Source organism: Heliangelus exortis, chromosome 20 (assembly GCF_036169615.1).
Source record: "Heliangelus exortis chromosome 20, bHelExo1.hap1, whole genome shotgun sequence".
Classification (NCBI taxonomy): Eukaryota; Metazoa; Chordata; class Aves; order Apodiformes; family Trochilidae; genus Heliangelus; species Heliangelus exortis.
This window is the reverse complement of record NC_092441.1, coordinates 1,659,610-1,679,718: the sequence shown is the minus strand read 5'-3', so window position 1 is coordinate 1,679,718 and position 20,109 is coordinate 1,659,610.

Below are 20,109 nucleotides of genomic sequence, written 5' to 3'. Positions count from 1 at the left end.
GAGTTGCCAAATTGAACACCGTGTGCCTAAGTTGAGGAGAAAAGACTCAGCTGTGCTATGAATAACCTTGGGAATGGCTCCCTGAAAAATCCCTTTGCCCAGAGAACCCATGAGGACCTCTCAGACCTCCTGGTTTCAGATGCAGATGTTCTGCCCCCTCTGTGCAAACTCTTGTGCCCCCCCCGCTCTCCTGCCCTTCCCTCCCTGCTTCTGCCATGCATAAAACCCAACAGGTATTTTAGACCAGACTTGGCTGCAGGCACTCCATGGTATCCATCACAGAATACAGTTCTGTGAGGATCTGAGCAAATATAAAATGACATTTTTCAAATACAACCCAGGTGCCAGGCACAAATTACGAAATCTGTGTAATATGGGTAATGATGACTGACACACTAATTGCAGAAGATCCCCAGTTGTGAAAGAGATATTTGAGTTTTAACAAAGAAAGCATGATACCAGGAAAACAAAACAGAGAGACATTCAAATTTAGCCACTTTTTTTCTTCCTGGAATTCCAGAATAAGGTGTTCCAGATAAGCTGCCACGACATTAAGAAAGCAAAGACCTAGCTGGACGTTTGAAGTGTAATAATGTTTTCTTCTAGCCACACTTAACTCTATTGCCATTATAAACTATCACCTGCAAATCTCTAGCACGTCCAAGGAACTTTCATCTGGCATCAACGGAAGCTGTAAAACAAGTTCATGCATAATTTGCACAGCCCAGGTGTCTGCAATTTCCATTTACTGATCCACTCCAAACCCCCAGCCAGTTCCAACCGACTTGCTTCATACCTGCAGAGATGGTGGTAATGATATTCCCTTTAATAATCCCCACATCTTTGTGCCAATTGAGCTAAAGCCTCACCAGATTCTCGTCTAATGAACAAAACTAATGAATGATAAAAGATCATTAAGAAGAGAGAGGCACCGGGGAGGGGAATCCAGAGCTTGCTGAAGGCTCCTCAGCAGCTCTGAATTTTGCTGCCCCAGAAGGAAGCCCAGCTTGTCCCAGCCTTCAAAAGGAAAAAGATAGCTGGGAAAAAAGGATCATGACAATGGTCTGGAGGAAAGCTCTAAAAACTTGAGCTTTTTATTGCCAAAAAGAGGGAGAGAGATGGGGACAATCACAGTCCCTTTGCTCACTATGCTTTTCTTTGACCCATGTGTTCCTAGCAGCTCTCTGGGCTTTCCAGGACTATCAAAAGGGTAAAACAGAGACCTCAGCCATAGGGAATTTTCTTTCCAAGCAGTCTGCTGTCTCGGGCATTGTCCTGCCTTGTCTGTGCTGAGAGCTGGTGATGGGGAGTGCTGGAGGAGGCAGAACTCCTCCCAGCCCTGGCAAAGGGACAGGAAAACTGCCCTGACTTGTGGCAGTCCAGGAGCAGCACAGCCCTGGCCATCCCACCCCAGTCCTCTTTCCATGCTAGCCTCAATATTCTTCAGTTTTGATGGGCTGTCTGGAAAACAACTTTTTTCCATAGTTTATTTCATGACTGAAAACAGCCTGCAGAGTTAGGTAGCCTTGGGTAGAACCTTTTGCCAAGTGTAGGAAACTGGGCTAAGTAATTTACAGAGATGTTGCTGCCAGTTGTTTCCCTCCAATTCTGTTTGAATGATCCCCAGCCTCATCAGCAGAAGTCGTGACAGGGTGTTGGTGCTTTCACACAAGCTGTAGAAGCATTTTTCTCACACCACAGAGGCTGGAGTCAGCTACGTACTGAAGGGTCCAAGCAGTCACTGAAAATAAAACAGGACGTGTTTCAAAGTATTTTCAACCTCGAAAGGCTGAAAAGAAAGTATTGTCCCAGAGGCAGATGAGCCAGACACCATAGAAAATGAATTAAAATTTCTCATTATTTAACTCCAGTCGTATCATGGCTTTTGTAGCTGGTTTGCAACTCCACAGTGCTCAACATTGCTTAAAATTCTTCTAAAGATTGGGCAGTTGGGTTCAGTCTGGTTCCTTTTGGGACACAGGATATTCCTTTTCTTTATCAGCAATCCCCAGCAATCCCTTTTCTTTATCAATCTATCCTGCCAAGCTCTGCAAAGGCAGGTTGACAAACTAGCTCAGCCTCCAGCTTCTGGGTGAACCCAACTCTTAAATGCTGTGGGGAAAGCTTTCACTGTCATTTTCCTTTGCTTTGCCACAAAAAGGTTAAAGGTGCTGAACATGTCCATGGTGGCAACCTGGGACAGGGGTCATAGCCTGGTGAGCTCCATCCATCTCACCTGCATCCAAAAGACACTGGAAGCCTGAAGCTTCTTCGTGTTATTTATGGATAAAAATAAAACTTTGGCCTTTAGGCTTTTCTACGAGCACATCACTGTCCTGGGTTGTCCTGGATGTGCCACTGACTCGGAGCTTTGCATTCCTGCTCAGCGTGGCTCTGGGTTTTCAAAGGCAGTGGAAATTTTGTTTTGGAAACACTGCCGAGAGTGCAAACAGGAAGCAGGAAGGACTTTTTCAGCAATGTAAGAATCTGAAGGGAGCGCAGTTTCCATTTTTTTGGATCCAGCCCATGAATTAGTTTTGCAACAACAGCAAGATATGAGTGGTGAGGTCAAGAGAAAAGCAAACATGTAGCAGCCACAGAGAGTGACTTTCAAAATCGCCTGTTGGAACTCTGAGTCATTTAATGTGCTACACACAGCCAGGATGCCTAGAAAAATAAAGAAAGATGCTGAACAGTCCCTGCAGTGCAGCTGTGTTATTGACAGATGGGATTAAGTGGTAGGAGTGCTCGGAGCGGGATATTTTTTTTTTTATAAGCATATTGCCTTTGTTTATTGTAATTTTGATTTTTAGTTATTTCTGTTGAGGCATTTGGGAACCTCTTACCCTAGAGCATACAAATGAGTGTTTGTTATTGTTTCTGTCATTGCTGTTATTTTATTTGGGCATGTTTCTGTGATTCAGCAGTACCCTTATGAGATTGCAGTGTGACCTGCTACAACCCAGCTTGGTTGGTCAGCAGATCACAGGGCTAAGAAGCAGCAAAAGAGGATGATTTTTGTCCCTTTGCGAGACAACAGGTTTGCAGATGGAACAGCAAAATCAGGGCCCTCATCCTGGCACCAATGGTGATGAGGTCTGGATTCAAAGAGTCCACAGCCTGCAGGATGACATCCTCCACCCAATTTCTGAAGCACCTTCTCAGGTGATAGATAGCAGGAGTAACAGTGCCCTGCAAGGGCTTGTAGGGGTTCTGCCCTCTCACCCCTGAGTTCCCCCAGCCCACCTTTCAGTCTCCTCCCTGCCCATGCTGCTCTGGGCTTTGCTGGGGTGGGTATTTCCCAGGAAGAGCCATAACTTTCCCCCTGTCCCAGTGGCTCCAAGTGTAGCTGCTCGGTGGGGACCAACCAGGTGCACAACCAGAGAGAGAAAGATGCTCAGGGGTGTTGAAATTGCTGGTGTGTTGGTTGGAACTGTTGTTCCAGTGGTAGCCTGACTGTGCAGACTCTTTCTTCAGATGGCCTGGGAATTAAAGTGGTAAAACCTTGAGTAGTAAAAGGGATCAGAAGCCAACCAAGAAACTTCCCCATCTCCTTCAGTCTTGTTTATCTTCTTACTCAACAACTGCACCAAAACATTCCCTTGACCAGGTTTCTATAGCTGATAGATGAGGATTTTATCACACACAATTGAGTGAGATTGCTTAACCTGCTGAGCCTTGGCCTCTCTGGTTGGCTCAGGGCTCACCTTGCCATCGCCCGCCGCCCATCACTCAGCACCAGCCACCAGTATTTGCCTTTCAGGGATGCTGGAAGAATGGCAGGGAGATTAACAGAGGCACTCCTAGGTTTTTCAGAGTCAGTCAAATCCTTTCCCTTTCTGCCAGTCCTTTGTGACTGGCAAATTACAGTATGAGCTTATCAAACATTGATAAACAATGCGGGACTTCCGCGCTGGGGAAAAAAATCAAATAACAGGATTAGACAGGCCACTGCATTCCAGGGCTGGTTTTCTTCTTTACAGTGAAGATAGATCTGTGTACTTGAAGGGACTTCTCCAGAAGAATTAAGCAAGTGAACTCAGGAGCACAGCTGATGGAGCAGATCTGTACAGGAGTGAAGGGAATAGGAAGTGGCAGTGATCTGATGTCCAGAGGTCTCTTCATGCTGTGACATGATGCAGCAGTCTGTGTACTGCATCCCATCCAACAGCAGTGGAGGCAGGGAGGAAAAGGCTTTTTCATCCTTCTATTCCATGAACTGATTGAATTCCAAATCTTTTTCCAGCGCTGGCACTTTGCCAAGGCTCCTGAAAAGATGCAGAAATGTTTTTGTTTTGTCCTGTTCATAACGTACCTCGAGATGGGCTCAGTCTTTAAGCCTGACAAAGCTTCTCTGTAGAATTCCCAGGCACCATTTCCTCTGGGGTCAGTCAGCCCTGTCCTCTAGAGAAGATGAGGATGTGGGGTTGCTCCAGTGGCTTTAGAGCAGGACTTGTGGGTCTGCACCTTTAGAAAACTTGCACCGATAGTGAAGATTTTCATTTGCTTTGCTTTCCAGTGGGATATTCAGCATGAAGGGGTTTATCTACCTGCTTGATACTCCGTGACAAGCAGCAAGACATAAATCTTTTATAGTCCAGACTAGAAGTGGGTGCATGCTGCTTATACCCATCACTGTGCCCTGCACTCCTGGGGCTGCACATCATCTCTGTGCAGCAGTCGTGGTTCCCCTCTCAGTCCCCAACCCTTCTGCTCTCCTCCTTGGCCTGAGGCTCTGCTCTCAGACTGTGGCATGCCTTGCTCTTGTTGCTGCAGCAGGGAGAAATGTTTCTTGAACAGTTCTCAGTGTATTTCAAACTGTGAAGACTGTTCTTGGCTTCTGCCTCCTCTCCCAGCCCCAAACAAAATGTTTCTCAATGGCAAATGGTCAGTAGAGTTCAGAGCAGCAGAGAAAGCAGATCTGATTTCATATCTAATTTGCTGTAAAACGAGAGGCAGGGAAGAGAGGAGTCCTTTTTAATCAGAAAAAGGATTGCTGAGATACTTTAGCCAGCACACTGTTTCTCTCCAGTGCTGGAGCTTTCATGCGTATAACCCAGCCCTTGCTGTTCCAAAGAGTGAAAGATTATAAATATTGCTCTCTGCTCTGTCTTTATTCCTGTTTCTCTTCCGAGTCCTCTGGATCGGTGCCGTCCTCCTGACTGCCTGACAAGTGAAGGGAAGGAGGGACAGAGGGCCAAAGCCTCCCCTTCCATCAGGTCCCAGGTGCTGAAGGATGTAGATAGAGGACAGGGGGACTGTTAGTTCCCACTAACATCATTTTTTACAGCATATGTTCCCATGGCATGTACCAAACCCATTAAAGCTTGGGCTCCTTTTTCCCAGACCAGCTTGGGATCATACCTGCCTCTTGCAAATTTTGCTCAAAGCAAAGCAGCAGCCCACGGATGTTTCTAGGCATGGAAATGCAAAAATTAAAAAAAACAAGGAGGGTCCAATATAGCAGAGAATGTTCTGTAGGGACTGATGCAGGTTTGTGTGACTCTCCCATTGGGTCAGGGAACATCTTCAGAGCCAGGTCAGCTTTTGCTTGTGCCAGAGCAGGCAAACTGCTGGCACCTGGATCTGGTGATGGGATATCAGTGTATCTTTAACTAAACCTGCACTTAAGGGTCTGTCGACGAAAAAACAAACTACTAAAATGTAGATTTGCAAGAAATTATCACTATTAAACCAGGCTACTTTTTCTTCCCACAAAACTGGGTCTCCATTAATGGAAATATTTATTTGGGTGACTTGCAGATTGTGTCCCTGGCCAATTAGCTCCATCTCAATGTTCTATTTCTTGCCTTTGAATCAATAAACAGTTCAAGATTTCCTGGAGTCAGAAAATGAATGTCAGTGCCAAGAACTGTGGGTGTATTAAAACCATACCTACAACAATAGCCTCAACAAGGGAGCTCTGCTAATCACTCCCTTGTTTGGCTGGGTGTCTGACAGAGGAGCTAGAAAGCTGAAAGTGTATAACACCCCCAAAAGAGGAAACCACAGCTTACAGAACCCATGAAAAACATTTACTAACCTCCAGGTACCCTTTGTTCTCTATCCCTCCTGACAAGCACTTTTCTTCAGCACTACATACCTTAGATGCCTTTCCAATAAGATTTGATTATGGGGCTTATAAGGTGGATCAAGATGAGTGAGTCATTATCTGACATTTATCTTTTATTTAATGAAAGGCAAAAAAACCCCAAAACAGTCCGTCTGTCCGTCCGTCCCCCAAAAAAAAAAAAAAACCCAAAACCAAAATCTCAGGAAAACAGGACATGGTGTTCCTTTCTATAATTTGGCCAAGTTATTCCAGGTCACTTTCAAAACTGAAGAAATAAGCCCCAAGCCCATGTGTGCCAGCATCTGCAGGACTTTGTATGCCTTGTGCATGGGAAGAAGGCTGCAAAGCCACCCAACATCCAGCACTTTGTGGGTGCCTAAACTGGGAGGTCTCCTGCCCCAGCTCAAATTGGACTAAAAAATGAGGAACGGCAACATATAGGAAAAAAAAAGAAAAAAAAAAAAAAGAGGCTTACCTCTCTCCCTGCTGCCAGAGCCAGGCTCCTCAGCAGACCTGCCCAGGAAGCTGCTCCAATCTGGAAGCTTTATGGCCATGTTAACATGGTGCCTCTCCACAGGACTTATTAGTTTGGGCCAGGTGCCACCTTCATGCAGCTCAGAGGCAGCGAGGCTGAAGCTGGCTCCTGTCTGGCCAGCCTGGAGAGCATGTAGGCATACCCTGCACTTCTGAGATCCATTGCCACCCAGGCTGATAAAGTCTGAGCTTCCTGACACCAGGGAATGTCACACACCTTGTTCAGACAGCTCCATTAGGAGAGCAGTCACTGCAGGGCAGGAGGTGGCTGGGAACAAACACAGCAGGGTGATCCAAAAGCAGGGAGGGTCAGGAGCCTCTGTTCTCCTTTATCTTTACACACACTCCCCCAAAAACCCTAACCCTGACCTGCTTGGTCAAGGCATCTCCATTTTGGGGTCTGTTCCAGTGAAATCCAGCCCCAGGCAGTTGTGGGGCTGCTCAGAGGGTTGGTGCTAAGCCAGCCTTAGGGATATGATGCCTCCCCCAGCTCTCACCACACCAAACTGAGAGAACAAAACCACTGCAGATGAGGATGGACATGTAATAGCTGAGCTCTACAGATCATAGCCTTGCAAGAGTGGTCCTTCCATCCACAAGTGGCTGTCTCTTGGCCTCATCAGGGGTATTTCCCCACTCAGTAAGCTCAGTGGGTGGGATTTTCTACATAGCATCCCCTCTAGTAGTGGTCAGGATGGCCCTGGCTCTGATTTCAGCCATGCCAGCTGCCTTTTCCAAGGTGTAAATCATTGCTGTGTGCCTTGTAGGGTTTGCTGTCAGTCACGGGAGATTTTACAGTCCTCAAAATGACTGTATTTTAAGTCTTTGGGGAGTTTTGTTTTGTTTCATTTTTTCCCTGGGACTTGAGACTGAACTCAGTTGTGTAAACGAAGCTGGTTTTCATTTCTTCCCCTATGACAGCTCTCCAGCCTCAGGTCATGATCACATCAAATCATCTAAGCTAGGAGTGTGTGAGCTGGTCAGTGCTTGGGTGGGTGGCCTCCAGCTAGAATCCAGATGGTGGGAAGGATTAAATCATCCCAGTGAAACAGCACCCAATTAGTGTCCTCTTTTGGCAGGGTGGGACTGAGAGTTGCAGCCTTCAGACACGATGCTCCCAGCCCTGGGGAATCCCCTGACACTGATCACAAACCTGGGCTTCCTGGGGGGGTCCAGTTTGGGGCTGAAGCATTTTGGACCCATTGAACCCCAGCGTTGGGGATGAACCCAAGAGCAGAACAACAGAGGATGAGGCTGAGGGGTTTTCCTGAGGAGCTGATGGAGCAGGGGAGGTGGCTGAGTCTGGCAAAGGTGGTTTGGATTTTTTCTATAATGTTTTATTCCTTTTCCTCACGTAGCTGCTGTCTCCTGCACAGAGACACACATCCTAGACCTTGTTGTCCGTAACCTCCCAGCTTTTGTCCAAATCCCAAAAATCAGGAGGGCCCCTTCTTGTGGAATTGAGAGGAGGAGGAGGAGGAGGAGGGTGAGGGGAGAGCTCTCACATGGATCAAAACGCAGTTTTGTCTCTGCCCTGCTCACAGCAAATGGATGAAAACCGGGCAGGCTGGAGCAGCCCCGTCCAGGTTTTGGAGCATCAGCACGGCGAGGCGAGCCAAGAAAGAACACATGGTGGTTGTGTGTTGCACTGACACTTCAAGAAAAATCGCTTTGAGTCGTGAGCCTGATCACTTAACTGCAGCGGGCACCCTCCCAGATTTCCTGAGTCAAATGTAAATTGCCTGAGGAAACGTCCCCCTCCTGCCCCTCACCCTGGCCCCGTTCCCCCATCACACACACGCTCCCTCTGACTGCACACCCTCTGTCTCAAAGCTATTTTACTGTGTTTACAAATTATGAAAATTCTGGTCAGTTAATTATGAAAATATTGGTAAGTCTGCAAGGCTGGCTCCTGGATGGAGCCGGAGCAGAAAGCAGGCTGGAAAACCCTTGAAAAATGAGCCGCTTTCCCTCTGTTCTCCCTGCCAATGGATTTGGTTGTTCCAGGGAATGACTCTGCGAGGCTGCAGAAAGCTCCCTGCGAGCAGCAGCTCCGGGGAGCGGGGTTTATTCTGCGGAGTTGTCCTGTCCCGGAGGGAGGGAGAGGGATGAAGAGAAGGGTGGTGGGGGGAGGATGAAGTTGGGAATCTCCAGGAGCCAAAGCCCTGGGTGCAGGATGCAAAGGAAGAGCCTCAGCCTGCGCTCCTTTAATCCCTGCTCCCAAATTAACTTCAGGAGCATCCCGATCCGGTTGGTGTGAGGAGCAGAGCAAGGGCTCCGATGCTGCTGCCGGAGTTTTGCTTTGGTCCAGAGCCCTTTATTTCAGGAGGATGAAATCTGGGGGCAGTGAGGGGACGGAGTGGGGTCTGTCTGTGTCCTGACTGCGGAGTTTGCCCTGGTTTGGGAGGCAGAAGGGGAGGTCCTGCAGAACTGGCTGTGAAGCTACTCAAGTTGTTTTAAAACAATGACCCTTTCCTCTCTGCTACATCGCTGCCTTTACCTGGGATGATTGAGAGGAAAAGAGATTTTTGTGCTCAGGCTGTGTGTGATACAACATTTTTCCATCAGCCAAGAAGGCAGCTTTTGTTCCCAAAAGAATTGCATCAGAGGACAGAATTAGGGAAAGGATATTTCTGCCTTACCTCTTCCCTTATCTCCTCTACAGAAAGTGGGGTCTTTTTTTTTTTTTTCTCTATATTAGTAGCTGAGAGAGATTCCATGTAATTTTTTTATAGCATTTCTTCTCATGTACAAGTACATAAAAGAGGGTTATATATGTAAAGTGGAGCAGATTCCCAGTATGGCAAAACTGATCCATTTTCACTGCATTTGGATTATGTGTTATGATTATACATTCAAATCTCCTGTGCAGTGCCATGAACAGGATGAAAACCGATTGATTTTCTAATAAGTAACACATGGTTTAGACACCTGAATACATTAGAAATACACATGCTGTGATCTTTGCTAGGAAAAGAAAGAATCTGACAATAGATTTCGAATGTATATTACGTTTTGCTGGAACTGTAAGTCACTTTTTATCACTTTTTTCACCAAGATTATCTTCAATTATTAAAGACAAGTTCATTGCTATCATTTGCATTTAGCAGTGATAAACATGCATCCCTCCCAATCATTCATTCTCATCAGATAAGAACTTTTTCAAGTCAGTACATAGTGCAGCTGACTAAAACATTTCATTTAGATTGCTTAGAAACATTTTGGCTTAAGTTTCATTGTTCTCTAATTTTTTCGAGTTTGTAAATTTGTTTTGCTTTTAAATGGAAACATTTTTTTGACTTTTAAAGAAATGCCAGATGGAAATTTTCAATAATTTCTCTTTTTTCACAATGAGATGTGTACTTAGCTGGTGTTTCTCATTAACACTTTCAATCAATGTTAGATTAAAAAAAAAAAAAAAAGGCTTTTATTTCAATTTAAATAACCATGTCACCAGGAGCTACCTGTGGAGTGGACATTTCTGCCAAAGTCTTATGGATCCCATTATGATAACAACAAAGTTAAAGCTCTGGCAATCTTTCAGTCTGGCAGAGTCAGAAGCAGAGTTCTTGCCTTCTTCTGTTCTTGTCAACAGCTCTGGAAAGCTCTTCCCATCAGTATTCCATGGAAGGCATAAGTGGTGTCTTCCTGCAAGAATCCCTTCCTCATCGTTTCTGAGGCTCACTGGGCTGTGTGTATACTATTTTCTGGCAGAATTGCTTATTAGTGGTTGCTTTTTTCTCTTTTTTTTTTTTTTTTTTTAATGTATTTCTTTGCTGTGCTTTTGTAAAAGTGTCCAGATATTTTGTGGGTTGTTATTATTATTATTACTATAAATTATTACACTTGGGTGCATAATGTTCATTCCATTCCATGCAGAGTTATCAATTTTCAATTTGTGTGGGATTAAGGGGAATTCTGCCTGCAAAATCAGTTTAGCAGTGAATAAATCGAGCTGGTGCTGGAACTGATGGCCAAACACTACATGCTCCTGAAACTGAACTGCAGGGGAGAACACCTCTTGTGAAAGCACTGCTTGGATGCAGTGTCAGAAATACCAGCTTGGCCCCGTTATTCTAAAGTTAAATTGATCCATATGATTGGAGAATTGCCCAGATTTTATTTATTTTATTTTTTTCCAAACAATAATTTCGAAATTACCGTTATCAATACACTAATGCATGTTGAAGGCTTGTTGGGTCTGACATAGGAAGTGATGTAATAAGGGAACCCTTAATACTCACAGCCCTCAAACAGGAAACATTTTCCTCAAGGAATAGTATACTTGAAAACTGCAGATTACTATTTAATATTAACCAGATTTCTACATTAAACATGATTTCCGAGAACAATTTGATTTTTCTTTTCTTTTTTTATTTTTTTTTTTCCCTCCCTTCTTTTTTCCCCCTGCTTCTTCTCTAAATGATGAAAACTGCATCCAACCACAAGCAGCTCCTGGAAGGAGCCCAGGGCTGCTGCAATTTAAATGTCAGCCTCAGCAATTGCAGGGTGACACAGCAGCTCCCTCCCAACCCTTCCCACTCACTGCTGCTCTGTCAGTCTCCATCTGCCCAGGGTCCCCAGATTTGTCACCAAGTCTCCTTCCATCCACCCTCCCTGCCGAGGTCCCTTCTGCTCAGGGGTGCAGGAAGATGCTCTGGTGGCATCCCCAGTACCAGCTGCTGGAGTGATGGGTTTTCCAGTTGGATTTTCAGAGGCAAATTGCAGCGTTGAGGGACAGAATGAGGAGGGTGAAGAACTGCACAAATATTGCAGTTTCTGGACTGGCTGCCTGCTTGATCCTTCAGCTGACCACTACTATTTGGGTGTGTTTGCTCATGGTCTGTGTGCCCTGTTCAGGAGCAGGCTGGATGCCAGGCTGCTGGCAAACACAGCAAAGAAGGAAAAAAAAAAAAATGTCCCTATCTCAAAGAGCTTCCAACACGAGTGGCATCCTGCACAGCTGCCAGGACCAGCAGAAGTGACTCCCATGGCCTGGCCTGGGGTGGTTTTGGGTGTCTGTGTGCTCCCAGGGAGAGGTATCCTGGTTCTGCCAGGAATCCCTTCAGGCTGAGCCAGACACAACTCATTCCACCATCTCCTCCAGAAGCCAAGTCAGAGCACACCGCTGGTAGCAAGGGCTGTGGGATGTTTACCAGGTCTGCAAAAGCCAGAGCACAGAACCTGCTGAAAAGGGCAAGGGATGCCATGGCTGGGAGGAAAGGTAATGCAGAAGCCCCCTGGTGTAAAACCTTCTGACCTAAGGCAATTTTTCTCTGCAGTTGTCTAATTGCTTTCCAGAGGCCTGCTCCTACCAAATAAAATGCTTGAAAGAGCCAAAGATTTAAAACCTAGGGAAATCTCTGCTATGCAGCCAGTGCCTGCAGGTGATGGTTATTTCACCAGGGGAGAACCAGGTGAATAAAGGAAAGAACTAGGGGAGGATGGCTGCTGCAGGCTGGTGGTTTGATTGAGAATTCTGCTGGGGAGCTGCTCCCTAAACTCACCTCCTGAAAAAATACTTCTTTCCAAAAAGGTCTTCAAAGGTCAGGAACCACAAGGTGGCATTCTGCTCCCTGCCTCCTCCGGCTCCTGCTCTCCAGGCTGAGGAACACGGCGAGGGAGTGGGAAAGGAGAGGGACAGGAAAGGTCAGACTCAAAGGTGAGCTCCCACACTTTGCATGAGGTGTCCTTGGAAAGGGTTCCAAGAAAGTTATTCCCTGGGCTGCAGAGGATGGAGAGGGTCCCCGAGAAACAGTCTTTGAAATGCAAGTGCTTTGTTCCTGGCCTGGTTTGAAAGGGTCTTCTCTGTTCTCATGTGGAAGAATCAAGAATATTGTTTGCCAGCCAGGACTGAAATGTAAACCAGGATCCCCCAAGAGCAGTGTGACATTGAAACACTAATCCATCCCTCTCCTGCCGATGGGATGCACACGGAGAAGGACGTTAACCACGCTGGTGCCTCCTGCGGTGGGCAATCACTGTCATGTAAATTGTGACCTTCACACAATTACTGCTTGGAAACATTTACATGGATACCGAATCCCTCCCAGGTTGCCTGATAGCACGGGCTTTGTTTTCCTGGGCTGTTGTTCCATCTTGGCAGGCAATACAAAGCCAGCCAGGGGCTCTGAAATCCCTGAAGCAGAAGCTCGGGCTGCCCCTGTGCTGCCAGCAGAACTGACAGGCAGGCAAGAAAAAAGCAGCTTGGGCTGCCAAGTCGTGCAGCTTTTGAATGAAGTGGCCTCCCCAGGACAGATCCTCGCTTTCTTCAGCGATGGAATCCTGAGCTGCCATGAAATTCTCTCCCCTACCTTGGCCTTCAGAAAAGGAGCCCACCCTGAGGCTCTGGCCCGGGGCAACTGATGTTCTGTGCCAAATGAAACCCATTCTGGAGCCCTCCTGTAGCAGTGAGTGGTCCTGGAGGCACAGGCAGCTGGCAGAGGGCAGTGAGGAACCAGGGATGAGATGTTGGGAAAAGGAGCTCAGCTAAAGGGGGGTTTGGTAGCACAGAAAGGCAGTGGCCACTCTGTGCTGGCTGCTGGCCACAAAACATTGCCAAGGACCTTGGAGGCAAATGACTCCATCCCAAGCCACTGGTGGCAGTGCAGCTGTCAGTTCCACCAGAGATGTACAGGGATCTGGGAATAAACTGAAAAAGAAAGAACAGGGCCAGTTTCAGTGTTCTGGTTTAGATCCCAGCCCCAGTGATGCAGGAAGTGTCCTGGGTTTCATGGTCTGAGCATCAGCTGAGGTTTACCTGTGGGTCAGGGTTTCCCATGAAGAGGATAAATGTGCTTGAGCCAATCACAATTTAAGATTTATATTGAAATTCTGCTCAAAATCTCAATCCTAACTCCGAGTGACACACGGGAGTGTTCCCTGCCCTCCCCTCTCCAATTTAATCCCCAAATCTGAAGGCTGGGTGCATGTTTTGATCCAGCTCTCCACACACTTGATGCTGTCTGGCAGATGCAAGAATGAACCCTGCAATTCATAGAAAGAAAGGAGATTTTTTTTCATGGTTCCCAAAGAGCTCCTGAGAATACCTTTGGGATAGACAGCAGACTCCCAAGAGGGCTTGAAAAAGTGGCTGACACCCTCGGGGTTTTTTTTCTCTAAACTGAGAACTTTCATAATCCCAGTCTGTTCTGTTCTTGGTTTAGGTTTGTGGCTTTGGGTACCCACCTGTATGAGCCTATTTCCTTCATTAGGTGTCAGGTAACAAGATGTTCTGAAGCAGGGTGTACCATGGGCACAGTGGGCTCAGGAGCCAGTGCCAAAAAGTTAGGAGTAATTTCTTTATCCTTAGCCTTGCTCTAGTGACAACATATTTGTTAAAATCAGCTAATTAGAGAAGGATGATAGAACAAATCCCCAAGTGTTGCAGTCTGGCTCAGTTGATCCCCTGCAGATGTATTTCCTAGGTTCAAAAGAGCTTGGGGAGTTGCTGTGTGTGTGATGTGAGTCTCTCTTTATATAAAACATTTCTTGAACAAACATAAACCCCCTGGAGGAAGTGCTTTTTTTTTTTTTTTTTTCTCATTTTTCCTCTCCCCAGAACCTCAAGATAAAATTAAAAATGCCAGGAGAAAAAAAAAAAAAAAAAGTTTTACACACTTGGCTCTATTTTACCTTGTTACCAAAAAAATGAGGAGTATAAGCTCAGCTGGAAATAGGAAAGGAAATAGGAAATAAAAGAAATGAAAGGAAAGGAAGTAGGAAAGGACAGGAAAGAACAGGAAAGGAAAGGAAATAGGAAAGGAAAGGAGAAAGGAAAGGAAATAGGGAAAGAAAGGAAATAGGAAAGGAAAGAAAAAGAGATGAAATAGGAAAGGAAAGGAAATAGGAAAGACAAGGAAATAGGAAAGAAAGGAAAGAAAAAAGGAAAGGAAAGGAAAGGAAAGGAAAGGAAAGGAAAGGAAAGGAAAGGAAAGGAAAGGAAAGGAAAGGAAAGGAAAGGAAAGGAAAGGAAAGGAAAGGAAAACTGAAAGGAGAAGACTGATTAATATAAATTTAAAGTATGGAAATAATGAAAATGTCTCTCTAGTGAGATCTGCATTTTCCTGTGCTGCATCTTGTAACTTATTCTGTGGTTATTTAAATATGGATTTTAGAACACCTTTGTGAGCATATGGGTTTGCACTGGATATTATGATCATAAAAGCCTAAAGAATCAGGCTTATGGGTGGAATGATCAGCAACACATTTATGTAATGTGACAGAGAACCTTTAATCTCACTGACTGAAATCTCTCTGTGACTCTGAACTCATCCAGAAAACAAACTGCAAGAGAGGCAAGAGGCAAGATTTTCCCTCCTTCCTCTTTAAAACTCTGGGAGGAAAAATAAAGGAAATTTGTGAGGGAAGTCTCAGCCCAAACACATCTCCACGTGAAAAAAGAAAAAGAAAAAGGAAAAGAAAAAGAAGGAAAAAAAAAGGAAAAGGAAAAGGAAAAGAAGGGAAAAGAAGAGAAAAGAAGGGAAAAGAAAAGGAAAAGAAAATGGAAAAGAAAAAGAAGAAAATAAAAGAAAAGGAAAAGAAAAGAAAATATGGAAAAGGAAAAGAAAAAGGTAAAAAAAGGCAAAGTAAAAGGAGAAGGAAAAGAAAAAGAAAAAAGAAAAGGCAAAGTAAAAGGAGAAGGAAAAGAAAAAGGAAAAGAAGAAAAAAGGAAAAAGAAAAGAAAAAAAGAAAAAAGGAAAAGAAAATGGAAAAAGAAAAGAAAAAGAAAAAAATGGAAAAGGAAAAGAAAAAAATGGAAAAGGAAAAGAAAAAAAAAGAAAAGAAAAAATGGAAAAGAAAAAGAAAAGAAAAGAAAAAATGGAAAAGAAAAAGAAAAGAAAAGAAAAAAATGGAAAAGAAAAAGGAAAAGAAAGAGAAAAAGAAATAGAAGAAGAAAAAGAAAGAGAAAAAGAAAAAGAAAGAAAAAAAGACTTCCTAATTCTAGCAGCCCCCTGGTGTCAGTGCCCCCAGCCCAGGTGGTGCTGCTGGAGGTGATGGTGATGGGCAGCAGGTGTGTTACCCCGGGCTGGCTCCTCCTCCCAGGTGCTCTGAATTAAACTATTGCAGAAAATCAAGTGGCAAATGGTGCCCTGCTCATCAGCTCAGGTGTGAGGCTGGGTGGGAAAGGGACAAATTCCTCCCCAGACCCTCCCAGTTTGTGTTGGGGCCAGAAGGGAAGGGGCTCTCTGTGTTCCTTTGTCTCCTCATCCTGACTCCATCTCTGCCGAGGATCCCTTGGATTTGTCCTGCTGGGAGCTGCTGATCCAGGAAAGGTATTTTTGGTTTTGGGGGGTGTTGGTTTGGAGCCCTGGGGATAAAAGTCCCTTTGAGCCGTGTGGTGGGATTCTGGCTGTTCCATCCAGCTGGTTTTGGGCTCTTCTCTAAGCTTTTTGATCTGGAAAAAAAATAATACAGTTTTAGAGTAACCTTTTTGGGGTTTGTGTGTGCTCATGGGGCTTTTGAGGTGGCTTTGTCTCAGGAGCTGCTGGAAGGTCCCTGTGTGAGGGTCCCCACCCTGGACTGAACAGAAAACTTTGGGGCTGTGTGTGTGTGTTTGGGGTTCAGGGGGGCAAAGGTGAGTTTACTGATGCTTGGAATAAAGAAAATCTGAACCTGATTTCTTGGTTAAATGCTTTGAGAATATCAAAGGTAAAGTCAGTGCCTCAGTAGAAAAATTATTTTTTATTGAAGCCAACTGAAAATTAGAATTAATTGAGAAGCCTGGGGAGGTTACCTGGAACAGCAATGTCCTGTTGTGATGAAAAGATGTGTGCTCTGTGGCACCTTTGCTTTCCTGTTGGGGTCAGGTCCTATATTGCTGCTCCTTTGCTCCTATCTCCATTCATGCCTGTCTGGAAAAACTCTCTTTTTGTTGCAAACCACCTTGGATGGTGCAGGATAATTCTCTTGCTGCAGAAAGGGAGTGTTGCTCCTGAGGACCTCAGGGCTGTTGCCTTTAATTCTATGATTTGCACAGTGTGAATTTTAAGAGTTTTCTCTGAGATCTCCCCCACGGGCAGTGCTGCCAGAGCTGGGGCTGTGGAGCAGTGCAAAGGTTTCTGTGCCATCGTGCAGCAAGGACTAAGGTTTGGAGGGGTTTTTTTACACTTTTCTTGCAGTTTCTCCTTGTGCTGCCTGCAAAAGCAGGTGGGTGGCAGATCAGGCTGGGTGACCTCACCAAAAAGCAGCATTTATTATCCTAAAGTTCTGTATAGTTAGCAAAACCTGAAGCTGGCACTCTTGCACTCCTCCAGCTATTTCTCTGCTTCGTTCAGTAAATCCCAGCTACCATGTAGCCCAGCAAATACTCAATTTTTGAGGCCATTGAGTGATGGAAAACTGTAGTAGAATGAATTTCAGAGTGCAAATAACTGCTTGTTCTTGCTTCTTTTGTTTGCTTGGGGTATTTTTCCCCTCTTTTTCTACTGATACATGTTTCATCTGGTATTCTACAGCATATTTTATCACTTGCAACACTTCTGAGGGAAGAAATTTCTCCTTCTTATAGTAGGATAACTAAAATTATTCTTATTGTTTTACTGGCAAATAAAAATATAATTTATTGGCCAGTCAAGAGCAATAACCCTTAAGTGTACTACTGCAGAATAGCCCATTAAGTTGGGTTTTTTTAATATTAATTTTGTCTGGATTGAGGTTTGTTAACTTCAAAAAAAAAAAAAAAGCAGAGTGGACCTGGCTTTCCAAAAGCATTCAGGTGTCTGACCCCGAGTGATTTCAATAGAAATGAGGTAATTCAGGTCCTTTGAGGATCTGGGCCTGAACCCAATCCCTCTGCTGGAAGCACCTGCAGCTGGGGAGCTCCCAGGGAAGTCTGATCCCCCTCCTAGAGCAGGGCTGGAGCTGCTGAGTCCCTTTCTGGATGCTTGCTTGAAGGAAAAGGATGGTTTGGGGTTCTCATGTGCCTGGATTTGTGGAAGGCTGCAGAATTCCCTCTGTGAGGAAGTGTCTGAGTGGGTGATGGAGAGGGCAGAGGTTTCAGTGAATTTATTCATGTGTTCTGCTGGAAAAAAAGAGTTTTAATGAGGAATCCTCAGTGCATTTGATTCTCTTGTTAAAATGCCCTTTTTTTGTGTTTCACACGTGGGACAGTTCTTAGCTGGCCATGTGCAGCTGAGTGGAATTCTCCCTCTTCAGCTCTGCTGCAAATCAAGCTCAAGGTGGAAATCACCAGACTGCTCTCACCCTTTGTCCTCAGTCTGGATGGGATCTGAGGTCTCATCTGTCCAGCCACTGAAATCATTCCTGCTGCTCCCATTTCTCTTCCTCTGGAGCTGGTGCTGGCATTTGTTTGAATTTAACAGATTCTGGGAATGTTTGCTCTTTGTTTCAGCTGAGGGCCATATAACAATTGAACACAAGATTTTTTAATTTATTTTTTTCTCGTGTTCTCTCTTTTCTAGTTGTCCTAAAAGCAAAAAAGCAGAGAAAATAGTAAACCAAACAAGAGCAGATCTGCTGGGGTGGAGTTCTTCCTTTTTCCATCACAGAAATTTTTTAGCAAAACACCCTGAAAATGTTTGACGTCCATTTGTGGAGTCTCTATAATTAGAATTAATAAAAGGACATGTCAAGTACACCTACCCTGCAAACCCCAGATGCATTTTTTTCCCTGCTCCTCTCAGTAGCTTTAAGTTGTTCTTCTGATTGGCATCTGCAGAGAAATTATAATTAGCCCCTGATATGCATTTGGTGTGCAGAATGCCTGGGGGTTTCTATAGGTATGCATAAATTCCCACACAACTCCTTGGAGGGTTCCCTTACCTAAACAGCTCAAGGCATCCAGGACAGTGAAAATATTAAAATAAAAATACCTCTGCAAGTTGGGTTGGGGTGTGCAGTGAGCTTGCTGTGTTGCTCAAGCAGATTAAATCTCTTCCAGGGAGGATTTATCTCATCTCTGAGATGAGCAATCTGTCACACTGGAATATTTATGGTGTTCTAATTAAGCAGGCATTATGCACTTAATCTCAATCCCATTAAAATTAAAGAGCTTTTCTCAATGATATACAAATGTTTTGCAAGAGCTCCTCAGATTCAGAGGGTAAGGTGTGTGTTGGATTTCCCATCAAAATGTTATGTTTAAGTGGTTTATAAAAGCTTTAGAATCACAGGCAGCCTGAAAGAAACAAGAGGAAAAGCTTCTGTCAAAAGCAACTCAGAGCAGGCCTCCTGTGGCAAACAAGGGAGACAACTACAGGGAGATAAAAGAAAATGTAAATAAATAGGTGAAAAAATTATAGCAGCTCCCAATTTAAATATTTCTGTCTATAGGAACTTCACAGGATTCTGGAGTTGCCTTCTTCCAGCACCCTTTTTCCATTGTGTCAGCTCAGGAGGCTGCTTTACCAGATTTTTGTATAAAAACAAACCCCATTTTTATAACCTCAGCTTTGCCTCAAAATTGAGCTATTCTTTATTCAGTGATCTGGAGGCAGAGGCTGATGGAGCAGCAGAGGGATAAATCCATCCTTTTAGCTGGGGCAGGACACGTCCCTCTGGCTGCAGCTCTGCTCACTCCCTGCAGCAACCTGGAATTCTCACCACTTCCTAACCCAGGGATTCCTCCAGACTTTTTTTGAAACCTGACAAGCGACTGCCTTGGTACCCAGAGCACAGGTTTGCAACCCCAACGTGTGATAAATTAGACCTTTCACTCGAAGTTTTTCCTGGCAGGAGTACCAGAACAACCCTCTGAATAGCTACTACTGCTGAATTTTAAAATCTCTCTGGCTCTCTGCTCAGCCAAAACTTAAAGTTACAGTCAACTGGAGTTTGGCAAAATGTAATGTTCTGTAACCTTATCTTTTTATAACAATCATGTTTATTAGTATTATACAGTGTGTTATAGGGCCCCTCCATAGAGCCGAGGTGCTGCGTCTGTTGCAGCAGGATGTGTAGTTTTGGGAAGGATCCCAGAGTTTTCCAGCAGCTGTAAAGCCACCCCAGGCGTGTGGTCCAGGGGCTGGAGATCCTGCAGCTCTCCCTGCTCTGCTGCCAAGTGCCTGCAAGCTGTGGCTGCCTCTGTCCCCTCTCCTGGTCCCAAGCTGCAAAGATAATCACACTCTCCTTAAAGCACCTCAAAGAGCAGCCCAGAATTTCTTCAATAAAAAAAGAAAATGAGAGGAAATCACCACGACTTAGCATCTGCTGAACCCCTCAGATCATCCTGGGCCCGTGTTTCTTCCCACCCAGCCCAATTCAGTTTGGCTCAACTTGGCCTGATGCACAGAATAAAAACTTCAGTGTAAATGGGCTTTAAACTGAGCACTGCAAAGAGTTTCCACTTGTTCCAGCAGCAGATGTAGTGTTCAGCCTTCTGAGTTTCCACTAAAATGGCTCATAAATCCCAAACATCTAAAGGTGATTGCAGTGGTGTAAAAGTTAACAGCCCTGGTATCAGTTGCTGGGGGGGTACAGCAGGGCTCAGGTTTTGCATCCTGGCAGGAAAAGGTCCCAAAACCCTGGGTTTGGGTCTGGGT